We start from the raw sequence: 8,036 nt of genomic DNA on the forward strand, positions 1-8,036 counted from the left end.
GTTTGTTTATATGTATTTTCATGATTCAAAATGTCATTATAAAATGAATTCATTTATAAAATATAATTGATTATATATTTCGTCTTTTGAATCAAAGCGATTTTTCAAACAATTATAATTTTATGCTTAGGTAGATTTTTTTTTAAATTTATATAACATTATGTAACTTATAATATTATTATAAACAATTTGAATAATCATGAGAGTTTCAAATGTATGTGGTAAAAGGAAAATGCTTTATTTATCGGTCCAAATTGATCAAACTCGAACCGATTCAGCTTAATATACCAAACTACATAACGTTTTTTCTATTGAAACCCGGTTTGTATATATTTTGTGTTTTTGAATCAAATTTATTTTTCAAACATTTATAATTTTATGTTTAGGTAACTTATTTATAATATTATTAGAAACAATTTGAAAAATCATGGGAGTTTCAAATGTATGTGCTGAAAGAAAAATGGTTGCTTTATCGGTCCAAATTGATCAAACTCATATCGATTCAACTCAATACATAAAACTACATAACGGTTTTTTAACTGAAACTTTGTTTGAACCTAAAAAAATCTTGTTCAAAACCATTTTCGGGATTCTAAAACTTAAATGGACAGTTGCCAATAAAGACAATCTCACTAAAGAATACCCTCAACATCTTAAAAAGGTAGACATAAGGAAGTTCTCATGGTTTGGTCCCTTTGAAACATTTCACAACCTTTCTTATTTATAGAAGATGAAACGTTCTGTTGTTTACTCTCACCATTGATGTGGGATGAAAACATTGTAATAAAACACGCTTTCTTGTTTATAAAACATTATTCAAATTATTTAGTAAAATACCCTTTCTCTTGTTTACCATTTCTTTATTGTTCAATCGTTTCATTTTTCTATAATCTCGTAAGTTGTTATCCAAAAAGTAAGTTTTTATTGAATAATTTTTTGTTTAATTCTAAAATCATAAATTCAGTTAGGTACTTAATACAGAAAGTTTGTTTATATGTATTTTCAAGATTCAAAAGTTCATTATAAAAAGATTTCATTTATAAAATATAATATGCACATATATTTTGTGTTTTTGATCAAATCGAATTTTCAAACAATTATAATTTTATGTTTAGGTAGATGTTTTTTTTATATTTATATAACATTATGAAACTTTTTTAAAATATATTTGAAACAATTTGAAAAATCATGGGAGTTTCAAATGTATGTAGTGAAAGGAAAATGTTTCTTTTATGATCCAAATAGATCAAACTCGGACCGATTCAACTAAATATACCAAACTACATATTTTTTTTCTAGTGAAACCCGATTTGTATATATTTCGTGCTTTTAAATCAAAGTGATTTTTCAAACAATTATAATTTTAGGTTTAGGTAGATGCTTTTTTATATTTATATAAAATTATGAACTTATTTATAATATTATTAGAAATAATTTGAAAAATCATGAGAGTTTCAAATGTTTGTTGTGAAAGGAAAATGATTCCTTTATCGGTCCAAATTGATCCAGCTCCAGTTCAACTCAATATACCAAACTACATAATTTTTTTCTAACTGAAACACGGTTTAAACCTGAAAAAATTCGGTTCAAAACCATTTTTGGAATTCTAAAAGTTAACTGGACACTTGCCAATTAGACAATCTCACCAAATAATACCTTCAAAATCCTACAAAGGTAGGCATGAGGAAGTTCTCATGGTTTGGTCCCATTGAAACATTTCACAACCTTTCCAATTTATAGAAGAGGAAACATTCTCTTGTTTACTCTCACCATCGATGTGGGATGAAGACATTGTAATAAAACACCCTTTCTTGTTAATAGAACATTATTTAACTTATCTATAATATTATTGTAAAGAAATTGAAAAGTCATGGGAGTTTCAAATGAATGTGGTGAAAGGTAGTTAAAAAAGGGGTTTCAAATGCATGAGATTCAAGAAAAAATGCTAGCTTTATAAGTATGTATGATGTATGATTACAACACTTGTAATAATCCAGTAAGTAGGAGAAAAAATAAGAAGATTTTGTAGGAAAATATTTAACTTCTCATCATTTTATAATCATTAAACAAAAAGTGGAGTCTTTATGTTAACTCATGGTTTTGAGAGGACCAAAAGAGTCATTTTTAGATAAAAATGGATCTTTATGATATTCATGGTTTTAAAGGGGCCAAAAGTGTTAATTTTCACAAAATGGGCTTCTATTTGGGCCATCACGATTTTAATGGGCTGAAATGGTCAATTTTCAAAAAAATGGGCCTTAATTAGAAAATCACGATTTTCATTGGCCTAAAATGTAAATTTTGGCCTTTATGGACTTAAAATATCATTTCTATTAAATTGGGCCAAAATTTTTATTTCCAATATATTTGGGCCGAAAATGTCATTTCCATTAAAATTGGGCCAAAAATGTTATTTCTATCAAAAGTGGGCTGAAAATGTTATTTTTACCAAACATGGGTGTAATACCCGTAGATATGGGCTAGTCAATATAGAGATAATAGGGGTCGAAAATGACTTTTCGGCAAAATATTATCTTGAATAAATAATCTTAACCAAGTTCTAGTATATGTTACAAGGTTTCCGTACATATAAACAACGTTGAAACCAAGTTATAACGAAGAAGTTATGAACCGTCGAAGTTTTGCCATGGAACCGACACGATACCGGGAAGCGTAAATAGTGAATTTACGATAGAGAGAGATTTAGCCTTAGCAATCTAAACGAAAGTCGTAGAATACGGTAAACCAAGAGTGTCCATAAAAAGAACGCCCAAATCTGACTTCGTATGAAGAAGTTATGATTTTTCGAAGTTTCGGATTAACAGTGTACAACCTGAAATTTGAATAATAAATCGAGCGGTTTTTAGCCGACACGACCTAAACGAGAATCGAATATCTCATTAAGAGTAGCGTAATGAGAAAAAGATGGGTGAAAACGGACGTCGGATGAAGAAGTTATGAATTTTTAACGAACTAATCGTGTCCCGGCCTGTTAAATAATATAACTTTTAAAATAAAGTCAAAATTAACCGAAGAAGTCTAAACGAAAGTTGTAGAGTACGTTCCCGCCTTTGCGTGGATATAAAGAACGTCGAAAATGGAGCTCATATGCGAGACTTATGAATTTTTGAAGTTGGGACTCGGATTTGCGAGATTTGGTGACGTGGCCGGATCCTAGCCGTTGCTTGATGATCACGCCTCGCTTCGGATTTGCGACACGTCGCCTTCGCTTACACCCATCGTCCGAAGCTCGGTACGCGCCGCGTACAGCTGCCCCCTCGGTCCACAAGCAGCCGTGTAGCTCCAGCCGATGTCCAACGCGTGTCTCGTACGAAGCCATCTGGTAGCCCGATGCGAACTACGCCCAACGTGCGTCCGAGGCTGCTGAGGCTATAAATAGCATGTGAATTCATCCGAATTTCTCACACCTTTCTCATATCTCTCTCTCTAGGGTTTTAAACCCTCCCTAAAGTCTAGGTGAACCCTTAGCACCCGAGGGAAGCCCCGAGGCTCCCGGAGTCCCGAGAAAAAGGGCTTTCAGTTTCGAAATGCTGCTCCAAGCGAAACCCGATTTTCTTTAAAATCTGTTGTAAGTGAGCTACGCTTATGCAATTTTAAATATAGCTTTCAAATAATTATAGTAATGTTAGTAGGTCCTTAAAATAATTATTTGGGCTATTATTATGAGTTATATTGAGTGTTATTTAACGCTTAAATAATAATAATAATAGCTAGACTATTAATTAGTCGCGGTTGACGTTAGACTAAACCTTAGTGGTATTGATATTAGGTTTTATCGAATGAAAATTGTTTTGAGAGTATCGAAGCGCTGTCCGAGTGCTGAGTCACCACCTTTCAAGTGAGTGCATAGTCCCTTTCATCTTACACATAGATATGAAGTATTTTAATATAAATTACGTGCTATGTGTGCATATTGTCTGAATACTTGCTGTCTATGATGGATGAATGATTTTATACATGTTTTAAATGATGTAAACTGTATAAAGTATTTTATATCTACAAAATATATTGGGTAAAACATGGGTAGATGAATGATGAGGGATAAAAGCTGAAATAGAGGAACATTAGTAGTATGGACCTAGTGCCCTATAGGTAAACATTGGCAGCAATGGACCTAGTACCCTATAGATGAGCACTGGCAGCTGCGCCACAACCCATAGATGATTTAGATCTATGGTAAACGACCTAGCAGCTGCGCTCTATGGACAATATCGGCAGCTGCGCATAATTGGGAGCCTTATGACCATGACAGTAGCGTTTAAAGGTCAATATCGACAGAAGCGCCTCATAGAAAATATCCCAATTCTGGCAGTTGTGCCTAAGTGATAATAATAGCATCTACGCTTGACCACTGTGTCATTGGCAACAATGGACTTCATGTTGTTTCCTTAGGATGATCCTTAGGAATGAATGAACAAGGATTAGCTGATCCTTAGGGTAAATCCTTAAGAAGATAATGGGAATGGGTAATTGGGTTGATTGTTAGATGTTTAAATATAATAATTATATTATTGTGGATTGAAAACCCTATGTACTCACCAGGTTTCCCAACCTGACCCACTCAGTTTATTTATATCACAGGTGTCGATATGAAGTTACATTACACTGAGAGATTAAGGAGATATAAATCCCTAGTGATAATGAATGTAAGTTCCGTTTATGCTTATGTTTTTGTATTGACCATAACATCCCAAATGTTTTAAAATGAATAAAAAATACTTTTCTTCGGAAATGTTTTGATAACGTATTTATCATGTTTTACTTGGAACAAATTCCGCAACATTTTTATTAAAAGAGGTACTCTGATTTTTATAAAGCATAAACAAAATCGGTCTTTTTTGGCCGTGAAAATGAGGATGTCACAATGGGCCTTAATTGTAAACTTTCAGTCGTAAAGGGGCCCAAAGTGTCATTTTTATCAAAAATGGACCTCTAATGTAAATTCTCAACTTAATAGGCCAAGAATGTCAACTTTACTAAAAGTTGGTCTTTTATGTCATTTTGGTAAATAATAGAACTAACACAAGTATTATAATAACAATCGGGTTAATTAGGACATTTCCATTTTAATTGGGCCTTAAATACCTATTTGCATGCTTATTGGACCTTGTGTTCTCATTGCATGTTATTCGGGCCTTATAGGCCCATTGATTTTATTATTGGGCCTCACGACACATTTTATGTTAATTTGGGCCAATAATAAGCAATACTCGACACTTTAATAAAAACAAATGTGTAACATCCAAAAAACCCAGGTATACTTTGTGAACCTTAATCTTTGAGCTAATGTCTATATTGGTCCTTGTAAAGAAAAGGGTGGTTGACGGGTACGCGGGGCGTACTAGAGTGTACGCTCAGCGTACTCGTGCGCGGGTTTGATCGCAGAGGGCTGCCTAGTACGCCGTGCGTACCAAGGTGTATGCAAGGTGTACCAGGCTCAGATTGAAACCCTAATACTAAGTGAGTCCCCTATTTAAGGAACGTTATGGCCTCCTTGTGGCCACCATTTCCAGAGACTTAACCTCCACAAAACCCTAAATCTCGTTCTTGTAGCAAGAGAGTGCCTTTGAGAGCTTGTGGGTGTGTTTTTAAGCATTAGAAGTGGAAATGAAGTCTTGGAGAAGAAGGAGTTAGAGCCTAATCTCTTGGATCTGAGCTTAGCAGTGAAAGAAGCTTCATTTGGAGGTAAAAAGCTCCAAGCTTTCCTACTCTTTTGTTTGTGTTCATGTGTGGGGTGTTTTATGGTTTTTGTCCCCAAAGTTGATGGCTTTATGAGTTGATAAGCCCCTAGAACCTGAGATTTGTCCGTTGTTGGCTTATTCTGTGTTATAGAGCCATAAAAATCTAATCTTGGTCATTAAGAGCTGACCATGCATGAGTTATGAGTCTTTTAAGGAATGACATGGCATGATTTGGGGGTAGGTGATCTTTACAGCCATGCAAAGGCTTAAAGTCACTGACTTTATGGATTAAGAGGCTTTAGAGTAGCTAGATCTGGGATTTGAGCCTATGACTTAGCCGATTCAGACCAAAAACCACGAGAAGTGTGAAACTGGGACTTACGCTGGGCGTAATCCCAGAACGCGCCGCGTAGGGGGTCGAGTACCCCGATTCTGGATATCCACGGAGTGCGCCCCGCGTACAGAGCTGGTATGCACAGCGTAACTCCCTGCAGTTGACTTTTAGGGTGTGGTCAACATTTGGACTTTTAGATCATTAGAGGGGTAAAATGGTCTTTTAGCCTTTTGAAAGAGAACATAGGAAGGGTTGGGTCTAGCCTTGAGAGCCGTTATTGATTTGAGATAATTACTTGTTGTAATTAGGCGAGAGTTAGGTCATTATTCGAGTTCGGAGATATCGAGCACGTGAGTTACTAAACATCATACAAGGTGAGTCTTCTCACTATACATTACCTTGAGTGGTATCTATGTGCAAACCGGAGGGTCCTAGGTGTATGTGTATGTTTGAGATTTATGTGTATTGTGTTATATGTATGCTATGTATTATATAGACCGGACCAGAGGGTCAAACGACTCATGAGGCCAGAGGGTCCTCGATCAGACCGGACCGAAGGGTCCAACGAGCTAGACCGGACCGGAAGGTCCAACGAGCTACAGGATTGGAGGGTCCCGCCGAGACACATTAACCGGAGGGTCATACCGTGTTATAGCCTCGAGTGGCATTATGTGTTGTATGTGTATTTTGGGGAACTCACTAAGCATTTATGCTTACCGTGTATGTGATATGTGTTTCAGGTACTAGCGAGGATCGCGGGAAGGCGCCGACATGATCTGTACACACTGATAGAGGATTTGTAGTTGAGATTCTGGGACATGTTTTATCGTGAAAACATTTGATATACTCGAGTTTTGAGATGATTTGTATGAGACATGATTTGTTTGAAAAATGAAGAATTATTTTAAATTTTTACGTTGTTACAAAATGGTATTTCCATCACCAATGTTTTGTAATCAAATGCATACTTGAAACATTATTCTAAAACGGTAAACAATGCAATACACTGTTCGCGTAAATTTAATTAACGTTCTTGTGAGACGTTCTTTCATTCGTACCTACCTAGTGTACAACGTTAAGTCTTGTAGTTATAACTAGAGTCTCCTGGAGGGAGATCGAGCGTTTTTGTATAGATCTATACGGGGTTGACGGCCCCGCACCTGAGCTGTTGGCTACAGCTAGACTAAGTCAGTCTAGGGTGATAAATGTATTACCTTAAACAAGTCGGCGCCTGAAAAACGTCATGACAGACAGATCAGTCATATCAAGCATGGTTATAATGACTCACATAGAGTTTAACAACACGATAAATTTATGGAATACCTATACTATACTTTTGATACACGTACGAGCTATTCATTTCTATAACACTCGGGTCTTATGGTTTAATAACTACAACTCTTTTACGGACAGAAAATATTAGATTTTCTGGGGAACAAACACGATACCTTACATTTTACTTACAACAGCAAATATAGAAATCTCTGGAACTCTCTTTCTCTCTCTCACTTTCAAAATATGAACTCACATGCTATAATGCAAGATTTAAAACAAAACGCTCAAACAATTTTTGCAGAAAATATCGGCTTTTTTTGGAAGTTTACAAATGATACAAAACTTTTCTTACAAACATTCTTATGAACTCACCAACATTATATATGTTGACCGTTTTCAAAATAACTTGTATTCTCAAATAATCGTTAAGCAGGTTATCAAGAACACGTGGATTTTTGTGTATTTTTGTTATCATCATACATTTGATATTTGGAATGTAATTTGTAAACCAATACACTGATGTAAACTATGATGATTATTATATTTCGTGTGTGATGATGATATTGTCTTTGATTCAATTATATACACTGTGATGATGATGTTGGTAAAAACCGGTAGAACCGGCAAAAACCGGAACCCGATGTTGCTATTTCTTGAGGACCGGTTCCAACATTGAAGACACGACAAGAACCGGTAGGAATCGGGAACCGGTAGAACCAGCAGTC

The sequence above is a fragment of the Lactuca serriola genome, chromosome 5 (assembly GCF_051521515.1).
Source record: "Lactuca serriola cultivar US96UC23 chromosome 5, Lser_US96UC23_V15, whole genome shotgun sequence".
Taxonomy (NCBI): domain Eukaryota; kingdom Viridiplantae; phylum Streptophyta; class Magnoliopsida; order Asterales; family Asteraceae; genus Lactuca; species Lactuca serriola.